This window comes from Bufo bufo, chromosome 2 (assembly GCF_905171765.1).
Source record: "Bufo bufo chromosome 2, aBufBuf1.1, whole genome shotgun sequence".
Lineage (NCBI taxonomy): Eukaryota > Metazoa > Chordata > Amphibia > Anura > Bufonidae > Bufo > Bufo bufo.
In genome coordinates, this window is record NC_053390.1 from 221,859,677 (window position 1) to 221,874,780 (window position 15,104).

General features: G+C 44.3%; 1 protein-coding gene and 1 long non-coding RNA gene across 2 annotated transcripts in view; one reads left to right on the forward strand and one right to left on the reverse strand.

Annotated features, from left to right (window-relative positions):
- Positions 1-15,104, forward strand: part of TMEM132B (transmembrane protein 132B) — a 695,177-nt gene that overhangs the window by 537,778 nt on the left and 142,295 nt on the right. The window lies entirely within an intron of this gene.
- LOC120988643 lies at positions 5,993-7,175 on the reverse strand. Its single transcript, XR_005776159.1, has 5 exons — positions 7,099-7,175; positions 6,802-6,822; positions 6,395-6,409; positions 6,223-6,306; positions 5,993-6,024 (listed from the first exon to the last, which is right to left on the reverse strand). It is a non-coding gene; the product is annotated as an uncharacterized LOC120988643 (long non-coding RNA).

A 15,104-nucleotide genomic window follows, 5' to 3' on the forward strand; every position in this document is an offset into this window, starting at 1 on the left:
GGAAATTCAAGACATGAAACCTGCATCATGAATGGCCAGGGCACTTTTTCCATAGTGCAGTTTATAAAACCACAAGCTGAAAAAAAAGGGGTTGTCCCATCCGGACCCCTGAAGTGAAGGGAGAGCACAATGTGCATGCATGGTCATCCTCCATTATGCTATGAGTGTTCTGGAAATTGCTGATCACTGGCAATTTCATAGCAGTGAATGTAGATAATGCTGCGCATGCACATTGTTATGGGGGATCTGTGGATGACACACTGTTATGGGGGGATCTGTGGATGACACTGTTATGGGGGATCTGTGGATGACACACTGTTATGGGGGATCTGTGGATGACACTGTTATGGGGGATCTGTGGATGACACACTGTTATGGGGGATCTGTGGATGACACTGTTATGGGGGATCTGTGGATGACACACTGTTATGGGGGATCTGTGGATGACACAGGGAGCGCACACAGGGGGAACAGGGAGTGCACACAGAGGGCACAGAGCGCACACAGGGGGCACAGGGAGCACACACAGGGGGCACAGGTAATGCACACAGAGGGCACAGGGAGCACACAGGTGGCAAAGGGAGCTCACACAGGGGGCACAGGGAGCGCATCCAGGGGGCAAAGGGAGCGCACAGAGGGGCCACAGAGGAAACACAGAGCTGACAGTGGGAACTCACAGATCTGTCACCATTAGTGCTTGAGAGCAGTGCAGGGATGTTTCAATGAGTGTGACCCCCAGCAGCCCTGCACCCTCTCCTCCACAGACACTGCTGTATGTTTTTTACTCCATGGACTTAACAGCTGGAGAGGGAATAGGACATGTGCTTTGATAAGAGGGTCCTGAGAGCTCCTGCAGTCCAGCAGCTGAGGTTAGAGCCTGAGGGTCGGATGCAGTAGAAGGCTCAGTCATCCCAGTCTGATTTTTGGGCCTTGCAGCCTGGAGCAAGTGCAGGCAAAGAATGTGGGGCAGAGCTATGTTAGCTCCGCCCACACAGAACGTCCTGATGCCGGTCTGTGGTATCAGAATTGTGGATAATGCTGTGTGGTCACTAAGGTCTAGTGAAACTGGGAGACTGTGCGGGGTAGACAGAAGTAGTAATTAGAGGGACCGCTGCAGCATGTTAGAAAGGCAGTCGCGGAGCATGTGGAGGAGGAAAATAAAGCAACTGAATGAAAAGTGGGAAATTGCCCTGTTTGCCCCCCCCCCCCCAACTCCGGACTTAATTACACATGATGGTTGAGGGCCATGTTAAAGGAGTTGTCCGAGTTATATGTACTTCTGGTAATCTGGCTTCTAACTTACTTAAAAATACATTTGTAATTTACTCTCTTCATGTAGTATGCCGTGTTTCTGCTCGGCCGATGCAGGTCACGTGACCCCCGACGTCATCCACCAGGCTCCTGTGATGAAGTTTCGTGTACAGGCTTATCCCTGCCTTAGGGATTGGCCCAGCTCTGTACACGAACCATCAGAGCCTGTGTGCCCGCTTTCCTCTCCCTGCCTCTGGCTGCTGGCTGGCTCCTGTAAGGGTTCGCGCATGCACGATCACAGAGCTGGAGCGCTGAAATCTCGCGATGCGCAAGCTAGCGCATGCGTAGTTTGTTCCCTGTGCTGATGCCAGCACAGGGAATGAACATGATGCCGACACTGCGCATGCGCTAGCTCGCGCATCGCGAGATTTCGACGCTCCAGCTCTGTGACGTCAGCCAGCAAGGAGGAGATTCGGAAGACGCGGGGCGGTGCTGGGTTCCTTTCCGCTTCACTCATCTCCGGACACAGGACTCATATAAGGTCATTTGGATATTGATCAAAAAGGTTTTTTAACACAATAAAAGCGCAGAGAGCTGTGGGGACTGGGTATTGCAGATGTGCTAGCGGCCATCTAGCAGCCCATGTCCGCAGCTCTATGCACAAAATCCTGGTGACAGGTTTCCTTTAACTAATGTGTATGTAAGTCCTGATGAGGAATAAAAAAGATGTTCGATCCTCCTGGTCTATCTATGATATAGTCTCTGTAGCTCTTGTTCCATGTATGGTCACTTAAGGTGAAGAAAACAAAAGAAACACTGCAGTCAGGATTTTTTTCATTTTTTATTTTTTGGGGGGTAGAAGGGGAGGGAAGAAATGGGGAAGGGAAGGTTATTTTTGTTTTTTGGGAAATATTTGTTTTTTTTTAATTATTTTTATGGAGAGGGATTAAGGAGAGAAGAGGAAAGGAGAAGTGGGGGAAGGGAAGATAATTTTCTATATTTTTTCTTTAAGGAAGGGGATTTTTTAGTTTTCAGTTGTTTTTTGGTGACAGTAGTTCAGGATGGTGCTTGACTGTTCGCCTTTACACTGGCTCTTTTTCCGGAGGCTCTCTAGATTTCATTTTTCTCCTCCAGAATATGCAGACGCTAAAAAAAGAAGATCAGTTATTTAATATCCTCTATTTACATGTGAGCTCTGAATGAAATGTGTGCACAGATCCTCCAATGTGTTCTCGTTACATTATAACATGTCTGGCCTTGTAATATGCGCCATATTTACCTTGAAGCCTTCAGCACTGTGATGAATCTGGCGCACCTTGTGACTGCCTGGACTAAGTTTACGCTGTGTAAATATTAAGCAGCAATAATACGCTAGCTCCATAGAGTATCTTATAAATGCTACCTACCATATGCCAGCGATCAACATGATGGTGACGGAGCCGGCCACAGATATTGCTGTGAGGGAAGCATTGCTGTTATGGAGCTCCTCAAGAATTGGCGACTCAGGCGCTGTGATGTCAAGCACATCAGGAAGTGTTGGGCGAGGATGGTATTTTTCTATCGCCTGTTCCGATCCACTGATAACTAAATGAGGAAAACAATTACATTAATAGTTCATACCATGAAGAGAATGATAATGACTTTGTAGTGTATTTTATATGAAAAAATATTATATATATTTCAGAATTGTCTGTATCATGGCAGCTCAGAAGCACTGTCAAAACCAAGAGTGGCTGCGTGTACTGACTGTACTTTATTTGTGACTGCATAATGCCCTTATGTATGTTATTGAATTACCTATTGCACTTGTAGTGCTGTTTTGTGTTCAGAGATGTACACTCTGAATGTATTGTATGTCTTGTTGGAATAAAAATAATAAAGAATTATTTTAAAAAAACAAAAAAATAAAAAAAAACAAGAGTGGCTCCAAAATAATTAAATTATCACTTTATAGGTTTTTCCTTACAAATACTAATATAAAATCACCCCACATTATAGGTGACAGTTCAGATTTTCTGAACTAGATCCTTTCTCCCTAATTTTCACCTATAAACAGATATGAATCTCATGTATCTAAGTATTGCCACCCAGCATAGTGCCAGTAATAATATGTCCTCACCTGCCACATTGTAGGTGATCTTACTCACTGGCACTTCAGAGTCCAGGATGGTGGTACACGTGTACCGGCCGGAGTCCCCCTTCATTACGCCCTTGATCACTAGGTAGGGCTCCCGGGTGATTTTGGGTTCATGTTCACGATGCTAGAGAGATAATATAGAGAACTGTTAGAACCTCATATGTCACAATTACTTATAATTCATTGCCATTATTATTAAGACAAAAATAGATAACAATACTGATAATAATTTGCTGACATGACATAACATGGGTAAAAGGACTTTCTGATAAATGTTTTGGGTGATGAAGGAAATGGTTTGGGAAGCGCTGCCTTAATATGATGGTCATAAAACTTATTAACAATCTCCCAGTTTTACACTTATTTTCTTGGGCATCTGCATTTGACTTACCAGGGTGAACACGTTCTGATAGGAGTCCTCCAGCCTCGCGTACCATTCAAAGCTGCAGTCCAGAATTAGTTCTTCATACTCTGAAACTTTGATATTTATCTCTAGAAAGAAGGAAAATGAAAGAAGATATTACAGAAGTAATTGTGTAGATATTCTGTTCTGGATTTAAAGAGGTTGTCTCAATAAAACGTATACTTCTATATGACCTAATAGGAAATATGGGCATCATAGAGGGGACTTATAGTAACCGATTATATTCTTCTGTCTCCTCACCTCCACAGTTTACAGTCTCTGCGAGATGAGACTTGTGATCTTTACATGGAGAGCAGGACCGTCCAGTTTTTAGATCTGAGAAAAGAAAAAAGAAATGAAATATAAGCCAAGCATTAAAGAGACTTTTATAATATTATAATAAGTATGATAATCATATGTAGTATCTATCACCCCTCTGTCAACAGCACATGGACAATATACAGGGAGTGCAGAATTATTAGGCAAGTTGTATTTTTGAGGATTAATTTTATTATTGAACAACAACCATGTTCTCAATGAACCCAAAAAACTCATTAATATCAAAGCTGAATATTTTTGGAAGTAGTTTTTAGTTTGTTTTTAGTTTTAGCTATTTTAGGGGGATATCTGTGTGTGCAGGTGACTATTACTGTGCATAATTATTAGGCAACTTAACAAAAAACAAATATATACCCATTTCAATTATTTATTTTTACCAGTGAAACCAATATAACATCTCAACATTCACAAATATACATTTCTGACATTCAAAAACAAAACAAAAACAAATCAGTGACCAATATAGCCACCTTTCTTTGCAAGGACACTCAAAAGCCTGCCATCCATGGATTCTGTCAGTGTTTTGATCTGTTCACCATCAACATTGCGTGCAGCAGCAACCACAGCCTCCCAGACACTGTTCAGAGAGGTGTACTGTTTTCCCTCCTTGTAAATCTCACATTTGATGATGGACCACAGGTTCTCAATGGGGTTCAGATCAGGTGAACAAGGAGGCCATGTCATTAGATTTTCTTCTTTTATACCCTTTCTTGCCAGCCACGCTGTGGAGTACTTGGACGCGTGTGATGGAGCATTGTCCTGCATGAAAATCATGTTTTTCTTGAAGGATGCAGACTTCTTCCTGTACCACTGCTTGAAGAAGGTGTCTTCCAGAAACTGGCAGTAGGACTGGGAGTTGAGCTTGACTCCATCCTCAACCCGAAAAGGCCCCACAAGCTCATCTTTGATGATACCAGCCCAAACCAGTACTCCACCTCCACCTTGCTGGCGTCTGAGTCGGACTGGAGCTCTCTGCCCTTTACCAATCCAGCCACGGGCCCATCCATCTGGCCCATCAAGACTCAATCTCATTTCATCAGTCCATAAAACCCAGTCTTGACGTTTCAGCTTGTGTGTCTTGTTCAGTGGTGGTCGTCTTTCAGCCGTTCTTACCTTGGCCATGTCTCTGAGTATTGCACACCTTGTGCTTTTGGGCACTCCAGTGATGTTGCAGCTCTGAAATATGGCCAAACTGGTGGCAAGTGGCATCTTGGCAGCTGCACGCTTGACTTTTCTCAGTTCATGGGCAGTTATTTTGCGCCTTGGTTTTTCCACACGCTTCTTGCGACCCTGTTGACTATTTTGAATGAAACGCTTGATTGTTCGATGATCACGCTTCAGAAGCTTTGCAATTTTAAGAGTGCTGCATCCCTCTGCAAGATATCTCACTATTTTTGACTTTTCTGAGCCTGTCAAGTCCTTCTTTTGACCCATTTTGCCAAAGGAAAGGAAGTTGCCTAAGAATTATGCACACCTAATATAGGGTGTTGTTGTCATTAGACCACACCCCTTCTCATTACAGAGATGCACATCACCTAATATGCTTAATTGGTAGTAGGCTTTCGAGCCTATACAGCTTGGAGTAAGACAACATGCATAAAGAGGATGATGTGGTCAAAATACTCATTTGCCTAATAATTCTGCACTCCCTGTACTGTACAGCCTGCCACAAATCACCCTTATAGTCTGCTTATGGACGTAATCATATTAATGTAAATGTCCTCCTGCTTCAGGAAGTCTGATTCTCTGCCATGAACTATGGACTATTGGAAGTGACTGGAATATTTAGTCACTTTACTGGCATACTATATGAATGTAGATATAAGAATAGAAACTTCTACTTTACCGAAACATCTGTTGGAGGTGCACAGGCAGCTGCATCTCTCCAAGTAGTCTGTGAAAAGAGGAAATGGCATATAATAGTCAGTGCGTGCTGTGTATAGCACCTATGTAGTGCTGCTCACCTTTGTATAATAGGCACAGTACACATACTATACACATAGTTTACACACACTGAAGGGAGAGGTCCATTGACGTATTATATAATGTAATCCTAGATCCTCTGGTTTATGATAGAAATCTTATACTGTACCTTGATTTTTTGGAGGGCCCCCGGCGCAGACAACCTTCTCCTCGGCGCAGGTCTTACAGTTGGTATAGGTTTGCACCATTAATCCTGGGGAAATGCACTTGTGTTATAACTTACCAAACTTATAGAGAATAATAATGACAAGAAGCTGAAATCTGGTATAAAATGTACTTACCACAGCTGTCTGCACCTGAGGAATGGAGAAGAAAGAAGATATTACTGACAGTTCTCATTGTCAAACCCAGAAACCTCTAATCTCTGGGTCTCATTATTACATGATATCAGTGTCTCTGTCTTGATCGCTGTGTTTTCTAGATTTCCATTGACAGGAATCTCTGAGCTACCCCAGTACAGTCCGGGCCCTCTATAGAGAGCAGCAGCTCCTAGTGCAAACATCCCTGACAACGAATCAGATGCTGGCTTTCATGTGTCCAGTACAGGGTAGGAGATAACAGCACTGATGTGATTGGTGGCTGTGGGGATCTCTAGTTTGTGTCTCCATTACTATTACTACATGGGGCCTGTTTGTGTAATACATTTATATGTCATATTATAGCACATGTTATATCTAGAAGAACTCACCTTGTTTATTTGGACACCTCCCTAAAAGTGAGAAATGAAGGAATACAGAATTACTAATAGAAAACAATATAGAGAACAGAAATCCCCTGTATATGACGACTCCATCTATAACACGGCAATAATACCACAGAAAACTGCACAAATAGCAATTCCCTTTATAGGACATTTTATTACAATCACTCCCTCCTGTCACTAGGCTGTATGGAAAGGAAATCGAGCAGAAAGCACCATCTCTGACAACCTACCAGACACGTAGAACACAAGTACAATGGTAGACAGGTAAAAGATTTCACTTACGTTGGTTTGAGTCCTGGACGATAACCTTGAGCTTTTCTTTGAGTCGCTGGAATTGGAGTCCAATGATGTGAAGAAGCTGGATCTCTAAAATATATAAAGAGGAGAATAATGAGTCCAGTCCCCTCATCTATTGGTCTGTGCCCCCAACACACTGACAATTCCTATTAATAAGAGAAGTAGAATTCCCGCCTACATAGAAAATATTGTACTTACCCTTAAAATCTATATCCTGGATGACGTCCACAGATTTTTTATATTCGGACGCAATTTCAGATATAGCATATTTATCTGGAAAGAAAATAATGCTACATTACTTATTTATCTAATATCTATCTATCTATCTATCTATCTATCTATCTATCTAGGCTCTAGCTAGAGATTTCATAAAACAGAAATAATGGTAATAACACAATTACCCAGTATCCCGACTTCATCCTCAAGGTAGTCCAGGACTTTTTTCTCGGTGACTTTGGCAAACCGCTTGATCTTTACATAGGCTTCTATTGAGTCAATGTCATCGACTTGGCTTTTGATAAGGGTGTTGAATTTATCCATAGCCATTTTCCCTCTGGAATCGCATGGTATGCAACAGAGAGATTGTCCGATGAAGACAGATGTTACCAGCAGTAGAAGCCACATGGTCTGGATAGAACCAGGCATTTTTAGTAAAATCGCTTCCAGTAGCAAATAATCGCTAAGGACGCAAGAGAACAGAACTATGTCCCACTGAAAAGACAACAGCACTGCACAGATTAGAGCTGCAGGCACTGGTTAAGGAACACTGTCTTTATGACGTCACTGTATGATCTCACCGGAGTATGCAAATGAGGAACACATAAGCCATCGGATTGGTGGAAAATGTAATTGTGACATCATCACATGAATATGTAAATTAGGCTCTGAAGCACCTAAGCCATTGCATTGGTGGAAAATGTAATTATGATATCATCATATGCAAATAATGCTCTGGAACATAAGATGTTAAAGTAAATTAAGAAAAATAAACATTTTCATTGAAATATAAGTCACAGATAATACATCTAATGACTTTATTTACAGAATATACATGTTAGACATGGGTAACAAAACCTGTACCACCTGTATATTCCACCAAAGAATAGCTTGATCGTTACAATAAATTAAAATTTTATCTGATTTTTATTTTTTAAACAATATCACTACAGATGAGCGAATTTCAGAAAATTTTAATTCAGACCGAATTTCCCAAAAAGATTTCATTCAATCAGAATTTATTCATGATGAATCGGGTTAAAAAACTGCTATTTCCTGGTTGCTGAGAGCCTGTATAGTAGTGCAGAACACTGTGCATTGGAGAAACATACATAGGGAGTCCGCTGTGCTAGTGAAACAGTACTGTGAGGTAGTATGACACGCAGATGACAGGCGTCACTCTTAGAATCACTTCACACTTCACTTATTTAGTCAGTTACAGGGCCAAAACTGACCAAATAACTCAAGTGTGAACTCAGCCTTACAGGTCGATGTTAGCGCCAGGTATAAAGAACTGTGCTATGGCCCAAGATTCTGCTATAGAGTGAAAGAGCGCATTCATTTTACACCGTTGTCAGCTGATTCCACATAGATTTCTAGAGAACCTGTTCTGTTACACTCTGAGACATGTAGTGACCCCCTGACAGAGTGGAGAGGGAGGAGAGTAAGTTTGTGTTGACATCACTGGTTATGTTGCCCTTCTTCACATCCGCCATAAGAACAACCCCCAAAAACCGGTCCTCTCTTTTGAGCATCCTCCTTCACATGTTCAGCATTTGTCCAGTAATCCATCAGTATTGCTAAGGCAAAAAAAATAAAAATATAGGAGTGGATCCAAACAGAGATGACACGTTAATGGAATATTTGCATGTCTTCTTTTTTTTTCTTACCAACTCCTGTTTTTTGTTTCTAAATCATGATCCAATCCTGATGCAAAATAGGGACCATGTGATACAGACCTTATGGCTGCTCCAAAGACAGGATGCGTTGTGTTTCATTTTAATGTCCTTCTGACAGATTAGAAGTAGGGTAAAATAAATGGTGAGGTGGCAACAGCATTAGAAGTTAACACAGTGGCCCATTCACAGAATGGTGAGGGTGGCGACAGCATGAGGAGTCAACACAGTGGTCCAGTCACAGAGTGGTGATGTGGTAACAGCATGAGGAGTTAACACAGTGGTCCAGTCAGAGAGTGGTGAGGTGGGGGTCAAAAGCAGTGGCAGTAACAGCACAAGATGGTGGGTGGCATTAGGATAACATGGCAGCAGGTGTGTGGCATCAGGCGGGTGGCAAAATCCGAATAGTGTCTGAAGCAGGTGTCCAGAAGAAACAGGTCTCTGTTGGCAAAGTTTGGGTCTGGCAACTAAGAATGATCTAGTCTGATGCATCAGGTACTTCACAAAGGTCAGTTTCTTTGGGTGGAAAGGTGTTCTCTTTGGGGTAACTATGCCCCCAGGCGCATTAAACACCTGCTCTGATGCCACACTACTGGCCAGGCAGGAAAGCTTGTTTAGGGCAAACTCGGCCAGTTGCGGCCACAAATCAAGTTTGACTGCCCAGTATTCCAGGTGATCTTCCATTTGTGATGGCAGGGTGCAGTCCACGTATGCCACCACCTGCTGGTTCAGGGTCTGCTCCATGTCTTGCTGCTGGTAGGTGGTTTCTTCACTAAGCAGGCAAAGAAAAGTGCTCATCGGATACTCTAGACTTATCTTGCTGCGGATGAAGCTGGTATTGCTCCTGCCCCCCAACCCCCTCCAGCAGCCATAGCACTGGAACGTGAATGCAGATGGCCCCCCGGTCAGACCATCGTGAGGATGGGCAATAGTGCTCATAGACAGCAGCCAACTGACTACATATGATGTCTCGATAGTAGTTCAGTTCATCCTCCCTCTCAGCGGGTGGAAAAAAGGCACCTATTTTGGACCGGTAGCAAGGGTCTAACATGGTGGAGAGCCAGTAGTCATCCCTTTGTCACAATTGTCACAATTTGGCTGTCACTACGCAAGCAACTGAGCATGCATCAAGCCATTTGCACCAGGGAGTCGGAGGGACTCCCTGCCTCCATCTCCACTGCATACTGCCACTGTGTCAGGGTCATCTGCCTGGTTTTCCTGATCGCCCTCTACCTCCTCCTGCTCCTCCATTTCTGTCACTTGTGTGGAAAAACCACCCGTTTCTGTATACATTGCTTGTATGTGAATGTCCTCCTCGTCCTCCAGTTTAGCCCCCACAGGGCTCAGGTGGCCGTGAGATGTAGGCGTCACATCTTCTGTCACTTGTCCAGACAGATTTAGCAGCATCTGTTCCAGGACATGAAGCAGTGGAATGACGTTGTTCATCCCGTAGTCCAGGCAACTGATAATTAAAGTGGCCTCCTGAAAGGGCCTGATCAAAGGCAGGTGTCACGCATGAGCTGCCACTGGCTAACGTCAAAGTTACACAGGGGAGTGCTCCTGTCAGCCTGCATCATCAAGAAATCATTTATGGCCTTCCTCTGCTTATATAGTTGGTCCAACATGTGGAGGGTGGAGTTTCAACGGGTGGAAATATCGCATATGAGGTGATGTTGGGGAATTCAGTCTGCCTTTGCAGCTCAAGAAGGGTGTAGAGGATAGGTCATAAGTTAAAAAATCTCAGAAAAAACATTTAAAAACAATATATGCCCACAGTATTATAATAGTTACATAGGGGGTAATTTATTAAACAGAAATAAGACCTTTGCGCCGCAATCTGCAACTTTTCCCTTGCTCGCACCAAGTCTAAAAAGTGCTCAGAGTACGAAAATTCCAGCAACACAACTGTATTCTTCAATGCTTCTTTATTTTCTCATACAAAAGATATATATATACAGGACGCGTTTCGGCCCATCCAAGCCTTTGTCAACCGATTGTTTGACAAATGCTTTGATGGGCTGAAAGATGTCCTGTATATATATCTGTTGTATGAGAAAATAAAGAAGCATTGAAGAATACTCTTGTGTTGCCGGAATTTTCGTACACTAAATATTGAATCCCTTCCGGTTCCAAAGCAAAACATTGGAGATCAGGTGCTGTTTGGGTCAACGAAGTCTAAAAAAGTGGATATTGCATGAGCAAGGAAGGGGATGGGCCGGTAGGCCCGTCTCATTTATGATTTCCTACGCCTGTTTTAGGCCTGCTGCAAGCGCCACTTCCTTCTCAAACAGCTGATCTTTGAGGTCCCGGGTGTCGGACCCCCATCGATCAGATATTGATGCAGACGATAAGCAGGGCTTTTTTTCTCAGAGAAAAGGTGGTGGAACTCACCCCCCCTCCCCTGGCCACGCCCCTACCCACCCCTAGGACCGCCCCCTTAAAACCGCCCCTTTAGAGAACAGGGATGCAAGTAAAATTTGGGGGGTCACGCGCTGCAGGACGGCATTGCACACCGAAGTGACTGAACTCATGCCCGCGCAGCCCACAAGTAGCGGAACAATTACAAGAGGGGTGGGGAATAGCCAAATTAAAAAATATTTTGAACCAAAAGGTGTGCTTTTGGTGGGTTTTGAACTAAAGGTGGTCTGTGGGTGGCACTGATTTTGGGGGCTCTGTGGATGGCACTGTTGTGGGGGCTCTGTGGATGGCACTGTTGTGGGGGCTCTGTGGATGGCACTGTTGTGGGGGCTCTTTGGATGGCACTGTTATGGGGGCTCTGTAGATGGCACTGTTGTGGGGGCTCTGTGGATGGCACTGTTGTGGGGATCTGTGGGTGACACATATATAGCACCTTATGCTATATATGTGTCATCCACAGATCCCCCCATAACAGTGTCCCTGTGAGGTAATGATCCCCAATATAGGGTCTGGGGGCCGGCATCTGGTGTTGTAATGGCAGCGGGGCACAGTGCAGTTACTGTATTCTATTACACCGGGCCCCATTCACTGTAATATTGAGGCATTAATGTAGGCAATAGGCATTTTAAACAAGAGAAATCCTCTGCGATCCTCTCCACAGAGAGGGAGAGGATCGCAGAGGATTTCTCTTGTTTAAAATGCCTATTGCCTACATTAATGCCTCAATATTACAGTGAGCGGGGCCCGGTGTAGTGGTGATGTAGAGGTAGTATATAGTGGCAGTAATATGACAGTAATCTAGGTGTAGTGGTGGTATATAGTGGCAGTAATATGGCATTGCTAGCAGCAGTGATCACTGGTGAACTCTTGGGCAGGATAAGTGAATTACACCGGGCAGCCCTGAGTCCATTGTCTGGGATCCTCTGCTAATCCATTTATGGAAATGATCGGTAAGGAGCGGCGCTAATTGATCAATTACCCGGCATGAGACCCGAAACTGCCCGAGCCGTGTCCCGTCCGCGGAGCCGTATTAATCCGAAACCAGCGGTCCACTCCAGATTCCCGCATTTCCATAAGATTACCGTATTGTACAGCCTGCAGCGTCATTTCTACCCTGCGTTTCCTCAATTACCGCAGACAAGATCTCTCCCAGATGAGCACTCAGCACTAGATTACTACATGACTTCTTTACCTGCAGACTGGTATTGAAGCATCGCCCATCTTCTCATTATCTGACCACCCCTCACAGCAATATTACATCTCATATATGACCTCGTCTCTCCTGCCTTATTCCCTGGATTACAGAGTCTCTGTAGTCACAAACTCCCGTAGCAGTCAGGCCGGGCGGCAGCGCAACTCAATGACGTCACGCGACTGCTCCTCCCACTTTATGAATGAAGCAGTCGGAGCAGGCGCGTGACGTCAGTGAGTTACGCTGCCGCCCGGCCTGCCTGCTACTGAGTTTGGGAGTACGGAGAGGATTGCAGAATCGCAGAGGATTTCTCTTGTTCACATATGATTAAACTGGGTTAGTTTGTTTGCGGCGGCGGGCGGACGCCCATGAGGGGGGCGGGGCGAGTCGGACAAATAGGTGGCAGAACGCCGTTCCGGGGCGTTCCGCCAGAAAAAAAGGCCTGACGATAAGTCATCACTTATTTAAGTCTCAGAAAACTCTTTTAATTGCATTTTTTCCTTTATGTATTTCTGCTGCCCAATATTAAAATAAAAGGATTTTATTATTTCTTGTATCATTTTGGATGGAATACATTGCCAAAAAAGTATAGATCCCATTTCACTTTGTTAGAACTGACAGTCCCTCCCCCCTTCCCCCGCAGCAAGTATGCTTCTTTCTTCATTCCATATAGAATGGAATTTAGAAATCCATATCGTACCCATAACCATTAGCTCCCCGAACACCCAGTATATGAGATACCACTACTTTAGAGGGGTTTTCTGACTCCCTGCACCCCCACTGATCAGCTGTTTGAAGAGATGGCAGCACTATTGCCACCGCTGCTACCACTTCAACGTTACCTGTGTGCTGTCACCTTTGCAGAGATGGCACGGTGTAATTACAACTGCTTCATCCTATTCAAGTGAATACATATGAGTGATATGACAGGTGCTATAGTTGTATATATGAGATAAACAGCAGTATAACTGTATATAATGGATATGACGGGTACTATCACCCTTTGTCTGGCACTATGTATAAATACTGTCTATTACAGGCGCCAACTGACATCTTGCCCCACCCGATAGTCTCCTCGTGAACCACTTCAGCTTGGACTTTCAAGCCCACTACTGCTGTATCCAGCCCACCATGATTTTATTGTATGTCTTGCAAGAGATCTAGAGCTACTAGGTGCTCAGTGCTATTCTCACTCTTTCAGAATGTAAGGAAGTGAGGTCTCATGGTGACCTGTTCCCGAAGCATGGTGGGTCCTCCTGCTCAAACTAGTTTAGTTTTTGCTGCCCCCTTGCAGCATCTAAATTAGTAGGCCGTTGAAGAATAAAGCAGATAACAGAAAGGATCCCCAGGTCCTCCATAACCAGGAGGAGGAAAGAAGAAGATGTCAGCAAAAGGGCACAGCAAGAGGAAGGCATGGTGAGGCAGCAAACGCATATCACTAATAGTACAATGGTGTAACAGCGGCTGCTGTGCGCCCCTATTTCGCTGATTACAGACACGGTCCCGGGCACCATGTTCAGCGGTGATCTGCGGCCGGTGCTTCCCATTCACCTCTGCAGTCCTGGGCTCTGTCTGTGTGGGTGCTGTTGTTCTGGGATCTGCTCCACAGTTTGCTCTCAGCCCTGGCCACAGCATGCTTGCTGTTTGTGTACTGCAGCACTTCATTAAGGGTTCGTGACAGTACATTAAGGGTTCGTGACAGTACACTGAGGCCATGGACCCCGCTGGTCACCCCAAGCCTGTCGTTCAGAAATTGTTACAAATGGTTTTGTCCAACAGTAGCCACATGGTAGTGCCAGCCACAAAGTAGCACCACCCAGTAAATCGTGCCAGTCATTCAACAGTGTCTATAATAACTCATGCCATATAGTATTATCTATTAACCCCTTTTTGCCATACATGCAGCAGAAATCAGAAGGAAGTGTGTGATGTGGGCTCATGAGCTGAACACGCTCCATACAGGGCAGGTTTCAACTATGTTATACATCTGACACACATCTACTCTTAACATTTCATGTGTGAGGTTCATAGCGACCACAGCATCTGAGTGGTTAGACAGAATTTTGAGGCTCCATATTTTTCCAAAGCTAAGGCAGAACTATAGAAGGTATGGATATTGTTGTCACACCCGGACCGTTTAATCTGAGAGGGCCCAAAAGGTCCACATGTCCCATATAAATAGACCAGTGCTGTACGTTAGATGTGCAAGCAAATCGAAGTTCACCCCTAGCAAAGACAAGCTACCATAGTTCCCTATAAAAGCCATCTTCTGTACTCTCACAAACTTGTCCTATAGAAAAAAAAGACACAGTGCTCTCGCAACAATGACCCTCTGATTAGCTGTTTGAGAATGCCACGGCCCTCACTGGAGCTCACTATGAGCGCCGTGGCCTCCTCATAGTTTACCAAGCACATCCATCCAGATCAGCTCAATTCACTTGAATGGGGCTGAGCTATGCTTAGACCATGTGGCCGATGAAAGTGATGTT